Genomic DNA, 17,096 nt, shown 5'->3' with positions numbered 1-17,096 from the left:
GCTACGCCGTACGTTTGTCTCAATTAGTTTATGAATCTAATTGTAGTTGTTTTTTTTTTTCAGCTTGTAGAACGATTCCTTTCGGGGTTTTCGTTCTTTCTTTAGTGTTCATTCATTTTTAAATTACATAATTACATAGTTTCATAATTATAATTGTTATAATTCTGTTTTGGTTACAGCTCTCCTTCCGTGAGTGTAAGTGGTTGTGAGGGCACGTGCCTGTTGTGTAATTCTTGTTTCCTTTCCCTCGGGATTCCTCTTCGGAGCCTTCCCGGGGGAATGAATGTGTACTAATGATTTTTGTTTTATTTTTTTACAGTTACCGATCTAGTTCGTTTCTGTAATATGGCAACGGTGTGAGCTGTCTTGTTGAGGCCTGGGGATTCGGCTGTTGCTGCCTCCCCCCTTGTATTTTCGTCAGGGGCGTGTCTCCTTCTACTGGAAGTACTCCCGTGACGACGGACAGCTCTCCAGTTCATTTTAGAACTCTCTCAGGAGGCTTGCCTCCTTGGGCGGGTAACTTTCTTTCCGAGGGAAGTTTTTCCTGTCCAGGCTTGAGTTTTCCCCTTTTGGGGGGTTCTTCTCTTGCCTTTTTTTCGTGCGACTATGCTATTGGTGCTGAGCGGTCACACCTGCAGTTTCGCTCAAGGGGCTGGGCAACTGCAGGAGCTCCTCTTCGGAGGATTGCTCCTTTTAGGTCACTGGCTGACCAGTCTCTTCTACGAAGTGTTTCTCTTTCGTTCGCGAGAGACTACACTCATAGAGACTCCTCTTCTGAGGATTCTTCTGTTGCTGTTGGCCTCCCTCGCCGTAAGGCCCACCGTCCGCCTCGTCGTAAGGGCCTCTCATCTCCCTATAAGGGTGCTAAGAGGCGCCTTTTTGAATCTCCGTTTGCAGCCTACAACTCCTTTTTCTTGATCTTCCGCCTTGGTGCAGATGGACAGCAGTCTGATCTCGTCTTCCGTCGGGCAACGGTCTTCCCGACGGACAACGGTCTTCCAACGGACATCAGTCTCCCGGCGGACAGGCTACGGTCTTCCGATGGACATCTGTCTCCCGACGGACAACGTTCCCTTCGGGGCAAAGGGTTGCCTCCCACGGGGGGTTCTTCCCTTGCGTGTCAGGGTTCCCCTGCGCGCCCTTCTGCTGTGTTCTCTCCTGCTCCTGCTCAGTATTAGCGCACAGGCGCTCTCCTGCTCATCAGCGCTTCCTGATCGCTAGCGCTCTCCTGTTCGTCAGCGCTCTCATGATGATCATCCCTGCTGTTCCTGTTGGTTCCTGTTACGCGCCCTGTGTGCCCACGTTCGCCCTTGCGATCTAGAACTTCGGTTCAGGTCTGGGTCAAGGACTCTTCTTCTATGCGCAGGCTTCCACTCGTTGCCTTCTGCTCGTCAGCGATCATCAGCTCGCCAGCGATCATCAGCTCGCCAGCGATCACCTGCTCGCCAGCATTCACCTGCTCGCCAGCGCGCACAGGCGATTTTAGTATCGCCTATTCAACAGCGTTCTACACGTCAGCGATCTCCGGATCGCCCGCGTGTGTTACAGCCGGCACGCCAACGTTCTCCAACACTTCTGAAGGAACATGGTTCGCCAGCTACTAGCTCGCCATCGCCCTCCTGCGCATGCTGCTCGCCATCGCCCTCCTGCGCGTGCTGCTCGCCATCGCGCGATCGCCCACCTGCGGGTGCTGCTCGCCATCGCGCGATCGCCCACCTGCGGGTGCTGCTCGCCATCGCGCGATCGCCCACCTGCGGGTGCTGCTCGCCATCGCGCGATCGCCCACCTGCGGGTGCTGCTCGCCATCGCGCGATCGCCCACCTGCGGGTGCTGCTCGCCATCGCGCGATCGCCCACCTGCGGGTGCTGCTCGCCATCGCGCGATCGCCCACCTGCGGGTGCTGCTCGCCATCGCGCGATCGCCCACCTGCGGGTGCTGCTCGCCATCGCGCGATCGCCCACCTGCGGGTGCTGCTCGCCATCGCGCGATCGCCCACCTGCGGGTGCTGCTCGCCATCGCGCGATCGCCCACCTGCGGGTGCTGCTCGCCATCGCGCGATCGCCCACCTGCGGGTGCTGCTCGCCATCGCGCGATCGCCCACCTGCGGGTGCTGCTCGCCATCGCGCGATCGCCCACCTGCGGGTGCTGCTCGCCATCGCGCGATCGCCCACCTGCGGGTGCTGCTCGCCATCGCGCGTTCGCCCACCTGCGGGTGCTGCTCGCCATCGCGCGATCGCCCACCTGCGGGTGCTGCTCGCCATCGCGCGATCGCCCACCTGCGGGTGCTGCTCGCCATCGCGCGATCGCCCACCTGCGGGTGCTGCTCGCCATCGCGCGATCGCCCACCTGCGGGTGCTGCTCGCCATCGCGCGATCGCCCACCTGCGGGTGCTGCTCGCCATCGCGCGATCGCCCACCTGCGGGTGCTGCTCGCCATCGCGCGATCGCCCACCTGCGGGTGCTGCTCGCCATCGCGCGATCGCCCACCTGCGGGTGCTGCTCGCCACCGCGCGATCGCCCACCTGCGGGTGCTGCTCGCCACCGCGCGATCGCCCACCTGCGGGTGCTGCTCGCCACCGCGCGATCGCCCACCTGCGGGTGCTGCTCGCCACCGCGCGATCGCCCACCTGCGGGTGCTGCTCGCCACCGCGCGATCGCCCACCTGCGGGTGCTGCTCGCCACCGCGCGATCGCCCACCTGCGGGTGCTGCTCGCCACCGCGCGATCGCCCACCTGCGGGTGCTGCTCGCCACCGCGCGATCGCCCACCTGCGGGTGCTGCTCGCCACCGCGCGATCGCCCACCTGCGGGTGCTGCTCGCCACCGCGCGATCGCCCACCTGCGGGTGCTGCTCGCCACCGCGCGATCGCCCACCTGCGGGTGCTGCTCGCCACCGCGCGATCGCCCACCTGCGGGTGCTGCTCGCCACCGCGCGATCGCCCACCTGCGGGTGCTGCTCGCCACCGCGCGATCGCCCACCTGCGGGTGCTGCTCGCCACCGCGCGATCGCCCACCTGCGGGTGCTGCTCGCCACCGCGCGATCGCCCACCTGCGGGTGCTGCTCGCCACCGCGCGATCGCCCACCTGCGGGTGCTGCTCGCCACCGCGCGATCGCCCACCTGCGGGTGCTGCTCGCCACCGCGCGATCGCCCACCTGCGGGTGCTGCTCGCCACCGCGCGATCGCCCACCTGCGGGTGCTGCTCGCCACCGCGCGATCGCCCACCTGCGGGTGCTGCTCGCCACCGCGCGATCGCCCACCTGCGGGTGCTGCTCGCCACCGCGCGATCGCCCACCTGCGGGTGCTGCTCGCCACCGCGCGATCGCCCACCTGCGGGTGCTGCTCGCCACCCGCGCGATCGCCCACCTGCGGGTGCTGCTCGCCACCGCGCGATCGCCCACCTGCGGGTGCTGCTCGCCACCGCGCGATCGCCCACCTGCGGGTGCTGCTCGCCACCGCGCGATCGCCCACCTGCGGGTGCTGCTCGCCACCGCGCGATCGCCCACCTGCGGGTGCTGCTCGCCACCGCGCGATCGCCCACCTGCGGGTGCTGCTCGCCACCGCGCGATCGCCCACCTGCGGGTGCTGCTCGCCACCGCGCGATCGCCCACCTGCGGGTGCTGCTCGCCACCGCGCGATCGCCCACCTGCGGGTGCTGCTCGCCACCGCGCGATCGCCCACCTGCGGGTGCTGCTCGCCACCGCGCGATCGCCCACCTGCGGGTGCTGCTCGCCACCGCGCGATCGCCCACCTGCGGGTGCTGCTCGCCACCGCGCGATCGCCCACCTGCGGGTGCTGCTCGCCACCGCGCGATCGCCCACCTGCGGGTGCTGCTCGCCACCGCGCGATCGCCCACCTGCGGGTGCTGCTCGCCACCCGCGCGATCGCCCACCTGCGGGTGCTGCTCGCCACCGCGCGATCGCCCACCTGCGGGTGCTGCTCGCCACCGCGCGATCGCCCACCTGCGGGTGCTGCTCGCCACCGCGCGATCGCCCACCTGCGGGTGCTGCTCGCCACCGCGCGATCGCCCACCTGCGGGTGCTGCTCGCCACCGCGCGATCGCCCACCTGCGGGTGCTGCTCGCCACCGCGCGATCGCCCACCTGCGGGTGCTGCTCGCCACCGCGCGATCGCCCACCTGCGGGTGCTGCTCGCCACCGCGCGATCGCCCACCTGCGCGTGCTGCTCGCCACCGCGCGATCGCCCACCTGCGGGTGCTGCTCGCCACCGCGCGATCGCCCACCTGCGGGTGCTGCTCGCCACCGCGCGATCGCCCACCTGCGCGTGCTGCTCGCCACCGCGCGATCGCCCACCTGCGGGTGCTGCTCGCCACCGCGCGATCGCCCACCTGCGCGTGCTGCTCGCCACCGCGCGATCGCCCACCTGCGGGTGCTGCTCGCCACCGCGCGATCGCCCACCTGCGCGTGCTGCTCGCCACCGCGCGATCGCCCACCTGCCCGTGCTGCTCTCCAACGCGTCGACATGCCACAACGCGCCATCGCCAACCTGCGTGTTAGCGCTCACCAGCTCACCACCGATCTTCTGTTGATCCATATCGCCAGCGGTCTTCCTCGCCCACGCGGCAGCGCGTTTCTTCGCCATCGCGCTAACGCCTGCGTTCGCCGCTTCGGACTCGCGCTTGTTCACCTGCCCACCCTCGCGACCGTTCGCCTGCGCACCCGCGCGACCGTTCGCCTGCGCGCCCGCGCGACCGTTCGCCTGCGCGCCCGCGCGACCGTTCGCCTGCGCGCCCGCGCGACCGTTCGCCTGCGCGCCCGCGCGACCGTTCGCCTGCGCGACCGCTTGCCTGCGCTCCCGCGCGACCGTTCGCCTGCGCGCTCACACGCCCACGTGCCTGCACGTCTACGCTCATGCGAGTTCGCGCACATGCTCTCCAATGTTCACCCGCGCGCGAACCAACGGTATTCCATCGCGCGGACGGATGGTGTTCCGTCGCGCGAACCGACGGTGTTCCGTTGCGCGAACCGACGGTGTTCCGTCGCGCGAACCGACGGTGTTCCGTCGCGCGAACCAACGGTGTTCCATCGCTCGAACCTACAGTGTTTCTTCGCACGAACGTCGGCTTAATTCTTGCAGTATCCATTGCTCGTCTATGGGTTATCGTTCGCCGACCACCATCTCTCGCCCTTCCTACCACGCTCGCCCTCCTTCTGCGCTCCTTCGCTCACCTTCGTTTGCGTTCCTGCGTGACCGCGCATGGGCGATTCCACGTTTGCCCACGCGCAAATCTTTGAATTACCATCGCGCGAGCTCCAGGGCGATTGCGACCACGATTCCCATTGGGGTTTTCGCAGCATGGCCAGCCTGGCGAGTTCTTCTGGAGCGTATTTCCAGAACACGGCCTCACCCCGTAAACGCAGAGCATGGCACTTGCAAGAATAGGAAGAAACTTCAGGGAGGTCTGAGCAACACTCCTCTTTCCAGAACCTGGGTTAGCCCTTCCCCGTCATTCCCTGGAAGGATTTTTGGCGGGGGGCTTTCCGTTCGAGATTTCTCCATCGGCCAAGGGGTGACTGCTTACCCCTTCCTCTGGGGGCTTACCCGGTCCTTTCCCTCCTCGGTTACGGCCCGAGGTTTGGTTCAAGGAAGCTACAGGAAGATCATGGGTACTTTCCTCCTCTCGAGCTCAGGCACCTTGGCCTTTCGTCGTTAAGTATCTAACTTGCGGACAAGCTCGATGTTGTACCATCTGGACGCACTGACTGAGGGCTTCCTTCGGGTGTCTCATCTGTGGAGGTCGACGACCTCAGACACCCTTCCATCCTTGAGAAGAGTTTGTTTGTGCCCAAGGACAGAGACTTAGACAGCGGCTGTGCGGAGAAATCTACTTTCGTTTTCACTCCTCCAAGGCGCTTTATTCCAGACTCTGCAGGGCTCCAGCGCCCTTTTCTTTCAACCACGTCGGCCTAAGTTATCGGCTACGAAAACTGGGACAAGGTGTCCAATTGCAGTTTCCTCCTGTCAGGAACAGATGGCACGGGAGGCTCCCCCGGGGGGGCATAGTCCTAAAAGGAGCGGCAGAGTTCACGAACTCTAGGATTGCAGGTTTCTCGCTGGGAGGATGCTTAAGGTTACTCATCTGGATGACAGCTTCCCGATGCCCATTCCCGCACAATCTCTGTGAGTAGCCAAGGATATCGCGCCTGCCGTCTCTGTCAGCGAATTCAGTGTCTCTGAACTTCTATGCCATAGCGTCGGCAAGAGTTGCCCTGTTGGGCAGAATGATCCATACCTTAGGCGAAGGTCCTCCATAGGATCATCGACGGCTTCACCCCCGGCCTCTTCAGTCGATCCTTTCTTGTAAGGAAGGATCTGAGAGGGGAATTCCGTAGTCGACCTCTCAGCCCTGATCAAGTTTGTCGAACAAACTTCGGCCAGCGTAGAACAGCAGAATCGATCAGACTGGTAACGAGGCGACAGGACTCCTTAAACCCTGGATCGGAAGGACGGGTACTTTCAGTTTCCATTCCATCCATCTTCCAGGGAGCTCGTCGAATTCAGCCTAGACTGCAAGTATTCCTGCTTATGATGCAGTGTGGCTATCCCGCCGTGGCATAGCAGGTTTTTTTTTTCCCCAGAGAACTCTCCCTGCTTTCCTCATGGCCGCTCAGGTGCAGGCTTCCGCCTCCTCTGCTTTTTGGAGGGCTGGTCAACTCCGGTAGGCTCGGGTTCGACCTTCTAAAGCGCCGGGACAAGCTTCCGGATGCTTACCATGAGTGTGGGTTCATGATATTTTGCTTGGAGCCTTCTCTTCTTCTGCCTCAACATCTGGAGTATCTGGCCATGATATTGAGTTAACGGCCTTACCACATTGGAAACCCCGCTTCTCGTCCGTCCAGCGAGGTTAAGCAACGTCGGTTCTGGTCGGTACTTGGATGGTTGACCACCTGGGGACGCCAGATTCTTTTGCCACATCCTCCGAGCCTTCCTTTCAGTTGACTGTGGCAAGACTGAGGAGAGTCGCAGTACCTGTTCTCAGTCAAGCAGAGCTTTCAGCCCTACCTTGGAACGTTTCCTAGTTCTCCTTTCCTCATTGACCCGTCTATAGTCCGAACGGTCGCCTCAGGATAAGTTCCATGTGGGGCGGTCCAAGTTCCGGTGGTTTCAGGCAACGTTTAACCGGACTTCCTGGCCCCTATGGGACCAGTGGAACTATTAGACCTGCAATGGGTGTTGACCTATGGAACCTCTTGATGGTAGTGGATATTCTCGTCCTTTCCCCACATTCTTGATGCTGTTCTCGGACTTGTCAAAGGAAAGAGGGGGGGGGGGGGGGGCATGTTCCGGTCCAGGGCTATGGTCAAGACCTGAAGGATACCTCTCCATCATTCAGGCAGGCTTAGGGGCCGTAGTCTGGCCCCTCTACAGATCCTACAGCTCCTGCCGAGTCACCCCGTGCGTGTCGACTTCATGATTCTGGCGTGTTCTCACCAGCAGGGGACGCATTTTCACACCTTCACATCTTGCAGTAGAGATACCGGGATGATTGAGATTCTCTCAATACCACCATCGGCTCTCTCATTCCAGGCAGAGGAATGTTCTCTCCGACTATCCGAGCAGAGCCTCGTAGAGTGAGTGTACCTGGGGGTCTTTGACCTTGAGTAACCAGCAAGTCCTGGTCTGGGGGACCTGATCGCAACAGCTTGGAACCTCAAGCTTCCGCTGTTCTTCCCCCCAGTCTCAGACCCCGAGACTCTGGCAAGATGCATTCCGGTGATGGTGGGACAACATCGACGCCTGCGTCTTCCCTCCTTTGTTGTCTGTTGAGAATGGGTCTCAACAAGACCAGGTTGTCTGTCAACCTTTCAATGGCCCTGAGAGCTCCACTGGGACTATGCGCAGAACGGTTTCAGGACCCTCTGCTTCCCCTGACGGAACTCCCGGGAGAGCTTCTCCCACGGCACAGGCTACTCGAACAACCACACTGCGACATCTCTCCCGAACCGGGGCGTCCCTTCGGCTTCATGCCTGGAGACGCTACGCCTCCTCCTCAAGAAGAGACAACCCGCTACAGTCGCGGTACGGAGGTCGCGTCATCTGCGATAGTCATCCGCAGGGGTCTTCCAGGCAAAGTGAAGAGTCTTCGGTGGTTGGTGTCGTGGGAGATATACCTCTTCCCTTGAGGCCTCTTCTCCAGCAATAACGGTCTTATTGCCTTTCGGCGGGAGGGAACTCCTTTCCGCTCTCGGCAATGAAGCCTGTCGCTCAGCCTTTCCCTGACCTTCAGGCTTAAAGGAATAACTTTTTCCTGCCCGCTGGATCTTTCTTCGCTCATGCGAAGCTACGATCGTCCCTGCCCTAGTCGGAGTGAGACCTCCAACTTGGAGCATGGCTCGGACTTTTAGACCTTTAAGAGATCTTCTCAAGACCCTTTACGACAGGCCTCGGATTGTATTCCGCCTTGGGTCTCCTGCTCACTCTGGCTACGGCCAGTGCGTAAGCAATCTTCTTGGACTCGTACGACTCCGCCCTTTCTAAGGAAGAGGGGAAGGTAACATTCGGGTTCGCTCCTGAGTTGTTGGCTAGACTCAGAATCTGGGGGTCCCGGCCCTGCGGTCCAATTCCTTCAAGATTTCGAGTCTCCATTCTGTATCTGATGTCCCAAGACCTTCTCTTTCTTGCCAGTAAAGGAATCGAGAGGTTAGCTTTGGGAACAGCTGCAGTTTGTCCTCAGTTGCAGCCGATTTGGGAGCACAAGGAGGACACGGGGGAGAGTCACCAGTATACCTCTTCAGCCCGGACTCAAGGACATTCATCTCGACCTGTCTCCAGACCCTCCCCCGTCACGTCGCCCTACAGCACGATGTTGGATACATCGCAACGTCCCTCGCCTTCGAGTAATACTACTCTATGACGCAGGTGCTACAAGCTGGAGTCTGGAAGCGTGTAATGACCTTCCCAGCCCGCTTCCTGCAGGGTGTGACCACAGGAGTCTCGATACGTTTTCTATCGCTCTGTGGTGGCTACACAACAGCTGGTCTAACCTCAGGCTCCATTTTGGACAGGTAGCAGAAGGTTGAGGGCATTGTTATCAGGTTTTAGTCTGCATGAACGAAAGAAGTATGTCTGGCTCTTATTTCTTTCTTCATCATCCCCTCTACGGGGAAGCAGCATCCTGGTCTCTGCATAGCTGACCTCGAACCTCTGCAGGTAGACCATGCTTCCTTGTGTTCCGAGTATTGAGTCAATACTGTCGCGTCCCCCATACCTTGACGAGGTGGTATTGGGAACGTCCTAACCCAGAGTTCCTTCTAGAACTCCAGGTCAACTGCCTAGGACGGGTCACACTTCTTCCTTCACACACAAGCTTATGTAGGTCACACGGTTCCTTGCGGAGCAAGGAACTTGTGTGGTGCAGGGACTCCTTTTCTTGAGTGCGACTCACTCGGATTCTGAGTCCCCGGGTAAAGCCAAAGCCAGTATGGCTGGGGACTTTCCACCCTACCTAATGGGTAAGTCACCCAATGTAAATAGCGTGGTTTGTATTTCGGTTACGGAACAAATGACAAATTCGAAGATAATTTGTATTTTTCCTAACCATACAAACCTTAGCTATTTACACATATTTGCCCGCCAGCCCTGTCCCCCAAGACAAGTCCTACCTCTAAGTGAAAGTGAGCATTCATCTGTGTGTGAGGGGGGTAGGGGTAGCTAGCTACCACTCCCCTACCCCCCCCCACTAACTAGCGCGGGGGTAATACACCCTCGTTAAATTCTAATGGCTCGCCATTTCAGCTGTGCTAAAAGGTAACCCAATGTAAATAGCTAAGGTTTGTATGGTTAGGAAAAATACAAATTATCTTCGAATTTGTCATTTTTATGTATCCCCAACTAAGCAATTCTTTGTCTTTAAGCATGACTTTCCACCTCATCCGCCCTACAACTCCAAGACGAAGGCCAGTGTCTACTCGATGTGCAGGCGGGGTAGAAAAGGGCTGTCAGTAACTATAAACATCTCATAATAAATTTTAACAGCATCACCAATATTAAGATGCCTTGCCACAATCTTCCCCCCTATGGCACAGTGCTGCAAACACCATTTGGCACTGATTTTTTTCATAAGCAATAGCAAAACTATTCAAGAATTAGAACTGGAATTCTAAACCAAAATCTATAACAATGAAGGAGATATAAGCGTTATAATAGAGCAAACACTGGGACACTTGATTCAGCACTCTAGTCACAGGTGAGGTCTGTGAGAGGACTTTCTTATAAACATAACCCTCGCATCCGTCATTCTGCTGAATAATGTTTGCGCTCCACACCATAAACACTGCTACCACGCCTGCTTAGACTTGTGTCCAGAAAATTACTGCTTTAAGAAAAAGAATTTGTACAAGAGTTAAATTAGGTCTAATGGTGCCAAAGAAAGTATCTTTCACATGGTGGAAATTATGTCCAGTCGAATTCAAAAGTAATTTCCTATAATCATTGGGTTTCTGATTTTTTGTGGTATCTCTTACTGGTGAACGCCAGACTGGGGTTTCACTCCCACTCAAACTCGTTAGTTCCTTTGGTCGCTTCAATCTCACCATCCTTGTAAGCTAAGGTTGGGGTGGTTGGGGAAGCCTATAGGTATATCTGCCGAGGCATCAGTAGCCAATGCCTGGCTCTCCTTAGTCATAGCTTGGGTGGAGATGGGGTATTGGGCGCTGATTATATGAATGTATGGTCAGTTCTCGGGCGTTATTCTGCGTGCTAGGGCAATGTCACTCTCCCTTGCCTCTGCCATTAATGAGCAACCTTTAAGCCTTTAAAGTGCTCTGAATTGTGTGTGAACGTTTTTTAAAACAATGGATTGTTGAGTCTAGAATTGTTTAAACCCATTTACTTTGACTCCCCATAATTCAGTGTTTGAACAGGTCAGTACTCAAATGGCCCTTTGGAATTGATTAATTTTAGTCTATGGAATTCCACTATACCAGTTGTTTGGTTGAGCAAGCTTCATTATCTAGTTGAAAAAGCATAATGCAATAAGCCCAAGGTCTCCAACAAGGAAAAATAGCCCAGAGAGGAGAGGAAATAAGAAAATGAATAAACTACACGAGAAGTAATGAACAGTTGAAATGAAATATTTTAAGAACGGTAACAAAATTGAAATCTGTCTTTCATACATAAACTATAAAAACTTAAAAAAAAGAAAGGGAAATGAAATAAGATTGAATAGTGTGCGTGAATGTACCTTTGAGCAAGAGAACTCTAACCCAAGATAGCGGAAGGCCATGGTACAAAGGCTACGGCACTACATAAGACTAGAGAACAATGGTTTGATTTTGGAGTGTCCTGCTCCAAGAAGAGCTGCTTACCGTAACTTCTAAATTTTATCAATTTTCATTGTATAATTCAACTTAATAGGGCGTGATATTCGTGCATCAGTATAAATTAAATTACATGAATCAATATGTCTACTAAAATGCTGATGACATGACTTTGCTGAAGAGTTGTCTGACATCAGTAGGATGGATGGATGTATTCATCTCCAGTACATGACATGGTAGTAAAAGTTTTGCTTTGTAAGCTTTCTCATGACCAGTCTTGTAGCTCATCAGTTTTGAGTGATATGCTTCATCCATTTCTTGTTGAAGCTCTTTTAGTAAGGGGATTCTTGTCAAGGAACCTTTAGTTATGAAGTTAAAGCATTAATTAGATTATTTGCTGTTTGTGCTATATAACTAGTGCAGCTGTTTCTAGTCCACTGCAGGACAAAGGCCTCAGACATGTGTTTATTCATGTCTAGGGTTGGCCAGTATTTTATCACTGTAGACCAGTGTGTATTATTGATGATGAGAGACTTTAGTCTAATTTCTCATAGCAAACCAACCTATTATGGGTGGCTCTGACAAGTATAGCTTTGCTGATAATGGCAATGCATAAACCCTTTCACCACGTTAACGAATCCCCACTCAGAAAAAGGTTTGTATGTTATACACAGGAATAAACTAGCTGCTATATGTACTGTATGTTACACATACTGAGTTATAGGATAAACATATTGAGTAAGGCTAATTGGATTTTTTATGGTAGACATACTAAATAAGACTTGGTTGCATTTTATGGTAGTCATACTAAATAAGACGGGTGCATTTTATGGTAGACATTAAATAAGACTTGGTTGCATTTTTTTATGGAGACATACTAGATAAGACTTGGTTGCATTTATTATGGTAGACATACCAAATAAGACGATTGCATTTTTATGGTAGACATGCTAAATAAGACTTGATTGCATTTATTATGTTAGACATACTAAATAAGACTTGAATGCATTTATTATGGTAGACATACTAAATAAGACTTGATTGTATTTATTATGGTAGCCATACTAAATAAGACTTGAATGCATTTATTATGTTAGACATACTAAATAAGACTTGAATGCATTTATTATGGTAGACATACTAAATAAGACTTGATTGTATTTATTATGGTAGACATACTAAAGACTTGAATGCATTTATTATGGTAGACATACTAAAGACTTGAATGCATTTATTATGGTAGACATACGAAATAAGACTGGAATGCATGTATTATTGTAGACATACTAAATAAGACTCGAATGCATTTATTATGGTAGACATACTAAGTAAGACTTGATTGCATTTATTATGGTAGACATGCTAAATAAGACTTGATTGCATTTATTATGGTAGACATACTAAAGACTTGAAGGCATTTTTATGGTAGACATACTAAATAAGACTAGAATGCATTAATTATGGTACATACTAAATAAAACTTGATTGCAGTTATTATGGTAGACATACTAAGTAAGACCTGGTTGCATTTATTATGGTAGACATACTAAATAAGACTTGAATGCATTTATAATGATACATACTAAATAAGACTTGATTGCATTTATTATGGTAGACATACTAAATAAGACTTGAATGCATTTATAATGGTACATACTAAATAAGACTTGATTGCATTTATTATGGTAGACATACTAAATAAGACTTGAATGCATTTATAATGGTACATACTAAATAAGACTTGATTGCATTTATTATGGTAGACATACTAAATAAGACTTGAATGCATTTATAATGGTACATACTAAATAAGACTTGATTACATTTATTATGGTAGACATACTAAATATGACTTTATTACATTTATTATGGTAGACATACTAAATAAGACTTTATTGCATTTATTAAGCCTTGAATGCATTTATTATGGTAGACATACTAAATAAGGCTCGAATGCATCCATTATGGTAGACATACTAAATAAGACTCTATTGCATTTCTTATGGTAGACATACTGAATAAGACTTGATTACATTTATCATGGTAGACATACTAAATAAGACTTGATTGCATTTATTATGGTAGACGTACTAAACAAGACTTGAATGCATTTATTATGGTAGAAATACTGAATAAGACTTGAATGCATTTATCATGGTAGACATACTAAATAAGACTTGATTGCATTTATTTTGGTGGACATACTGAATAAGACTTGAATGCATTTATTATGGTAGACATATTAAATAAGACTTGAATGCATTTATTATGGTAGAAATACTGAATAAGACTTGAATGCATTCATCGTGTTAGACATACTAAATAAGACTTGATTTCATTTATTATGGTAGACATACTAAATAAGACTTGAATGCATTTATTATTGTAGACATACCAAATAAGACTTGATTGCATTTATTATGGTAGACATACTAAATAAGACTTGAATGCATTTATTATGGTAGACATACTAAATAAGACTTGATTGCATTTATTATGGTAGACTTAATAAGACTTGATTACATTTATTATGGTAGACATACTAAATAAGACTTGAATGCATTTATTATGGTAGACATACTAAATAATAATTGATTGCATTTATTATGGTAGACATACTAAATAAGACTATTACATTTATTATGGTAGACATACTAAATAATAATTGATTGCATTTATTATGGTAGACATACTAAATAAGACTTTATTACATTTATTATGGTAGACATACTAAATAAGACTTAAATGCATTTATTAAGGTAGACATACTAAATAAGACTTGAATGCATCTTTATGGTAGACTTACTAAATAAGACTTGACTGTATTTATTATGGTAGACATACTAAAGAAGTGTTGATTGCATTTATTATGGTAGACATACTAAATAAGATTTGAATGCATTTATTATGGTAGACATACTAAAAACTTGAATGCATTTATTATGGTAGACATACTAAAGACTTGAATGCATTTATTATGGTAGACATACTCAATAAGACTTGGTTCCATTTTTATGGTAAACATACTAAATAGGACTTGATTGCATTTTTTATGGTAGACATACTAAATAAGACTTGAATGCATTTATTATGATAGGCATACTAGATAAGACTTGATTGCATTTCTTATGGTTGACATACTAAATAAGACTTGATTGCATTTATAATGGTAGACATACTAAATAAGGCTTGATTGCATTTATTATGGTAGACGTACTAAATAAGACTTGAATTAATTTATTTTGGTAGAAATACTGAATAAGACTCGAATGCATTTATCATGGTAGACATACTAGATAAGACTTGATTACATTTATTATGGTAGACATACTAAATAAGACTTGAATGCATTTATTATGGTAGACATACTAAATAAGACTTGAATGCATTTATTATGGTAGACTTACTAAATAAGACTTGATTGCATTTATTATGGTAGACGTACTAAATAAGACTTGAATTCATTTATTTTGGTAGAAATACTGAATAAGACTCGAATGCATTTATCATGGTAGACATACTAGATAAGACTTGATTACATTTATTATGGTAGACATACTAAATAAGACTTGAATGCATTTATTATGGTAGACATACTAAATAAGACTTGATTGCATTTATTATGGTAGACATACTAAATAAGACCTGATTGCACTTATTATGGTATACTTACTAAATAAGACTTGAATGCATTTCTTATGGTAGACATACTAAATAAGACTTGATTGCATATGTTATGGTAGACATACTAAATAAGACTTGATTGCATTTATTATGGTAGACATACTAAATAAAACTTGATTGCATTTATTATGGTAGACATATTAAATAAAACTTGATTGCATTTGATATGGTAGACATACTCAATAAGATTTGGTTGCATTTTTATGGTAAACATACTAAAAAAGGCTTGAATGCATTTCTTATGGTAGACATACTAAATAAGACTTTATTGCATTTCTTATGGTAGACATACTAAATAAGACTCTATTGCATTTCTTATGGTAGACATACTAAATAAGACTTGATTACATTTATCATGGTAGACATACTAAATAAGACTTGATTGCATTTATTATGGTAGACGTACTAAACAAGACTTGAATGCATTTATTATGGTAGAAATACTGAATAAGACTTGAATGCATTTATCATGGTAGACATACTAAATAAGACTTGATTGCATTTATTTTGGTAGACATACTGAATAAGACTTGAATGCATTTATTATGGTAGACATATTAAATAAGACTTGAATGCATTTATTATGGTAGAAATACTGAATAAGACTTGAATGCATTCATCGTGTTAGACATACTAAATAAGACTTGATTTCATTTATTATGGTAGACATACTAAATAAGACTTGAATGCATTTATTATTGTAGACATACCAAATAAGACTTGATTGCATTTATTATGGTAGACATACTAAATAAGACTTGAATGCATTTATTATGGTAGACATACTAAATAAGACTTGATTGCATTTATTATGGTAGACTTAATAAGACTTGATTACATTTATTATGGTAGACATACTAAATAAGACTTGAATGCATTTATTATGGTAGACATACTAAATAATAATTGATTGCATTTATTATGGTAGACATACTAAATAAGACTTTATTACATTTATTATGGTAGACATACTAAATAAGACCTAAATGCATTTATTAAGGTAGACATACTAAATAAGACTTGAATGCATCTTTATGGTAGACTTACTAAATAAGACTTGACTGTATTTATTATGGTAGACATACTAAAGAAGTGTTGATTGCATTTATTATGGTAGACATACTAAATAAGATTTGAATGCATTTATTATGGTAGACATACTAAAAACTTGAATGCATTTATTATGGTAGACATACTAAAGACTTGAATGCATTTATTATGGTAGACATACTCAATAAGACTTGGTTCCATTTTTATGGTAAACATACTAAATAGGACTTGATTGCATTTTTTATGGTAGACATACTAAATAAGACTTGAATGCATTTATTATGATAGGCATACTAGATAAGACTTGATTGCATTTCTTATGGTTGACATACTAAATAAGACTTGATTGCATTTATAATGGTAGACATACTAAATAAGGCTTGATTGCATTTATTATGGTAGACGTACTAAATAAGACTTGAATTAATTTATTTTGGTAGAAATACTGAATAAGACTCGAATGCATTTATCATGGTAGACATACTAGATAAGACTTGATTACATTTATTATGGTAGACATACTAAATAAGACTTGAATGCATTTATTATGGTACTTACTAAATAAGACTTGATTGCATTTATTATGGTAGACGTACTAAATAAGACTTGAATTCATTTATTTTGGTAGAAATACTGAATAAGACTCGAATGCATTTATCATGGTAGACATACCAGATAAGACTTGATTACATTTATTATGGTAGACATACTAAATAAGACTTGAATGCATTTATTATGGTAGACATACTAAATAAGACTTGATTGCATTTATTATGGTAGACATACTAAATAAGACTTGATTGCATTTATTATGGTAGACATACTAAATAAGACTTGATTGCATTTATTATGGTAGACATACTAAATAAGACTTGATTGCATTTATTATGGTAGACATACTAAATAAGACGAATGCATTTATTATGGTAGACATACTAAATAAGACTTGATTTCATTTATTATGGTAGACATACTAAAGACTTTATTTCATTTATTATGGTAGACATACTAAAGACTTTATTGCATTTATTATTGTAGACATACTAAAGACTTGAATGCATTTATTATGGTAGATATACTAAATAACA

At 47.8% G+C, this 17,096-nt stretch overlaps 1 protein-coding gene across 1 annotated transcript in view; it reads left to right on the top strand.

Annotated features, from left to right (window-relative positions):
* The window catches only part of LOC137655748 (protein artemis-like), a 116,809-nt gene that overhangs the window by 42,786 nt on the left and 56,927 nt on the right, over positions 1 to 17,096 (top strand).

This window comes from Palaemon carinicauda, chromosome 16 (genome assembly GCF_036898095.1).
Source record: "Palaemon carinicauda isolate YSFRI2023 chromosome 16, ASM3689809v2, whole genome shotgun sequence".
NCBI lineage: Eukaryota > Metazoa > Arthropoda > Malacostraca > Decapoda > Palaemonidae > Palaemon > Palaemon carinicauda.
Note: the sequence above shows the minus strand (reverse complement) of the source record. Positions and strands in the feature narration are given on the sequence as shown.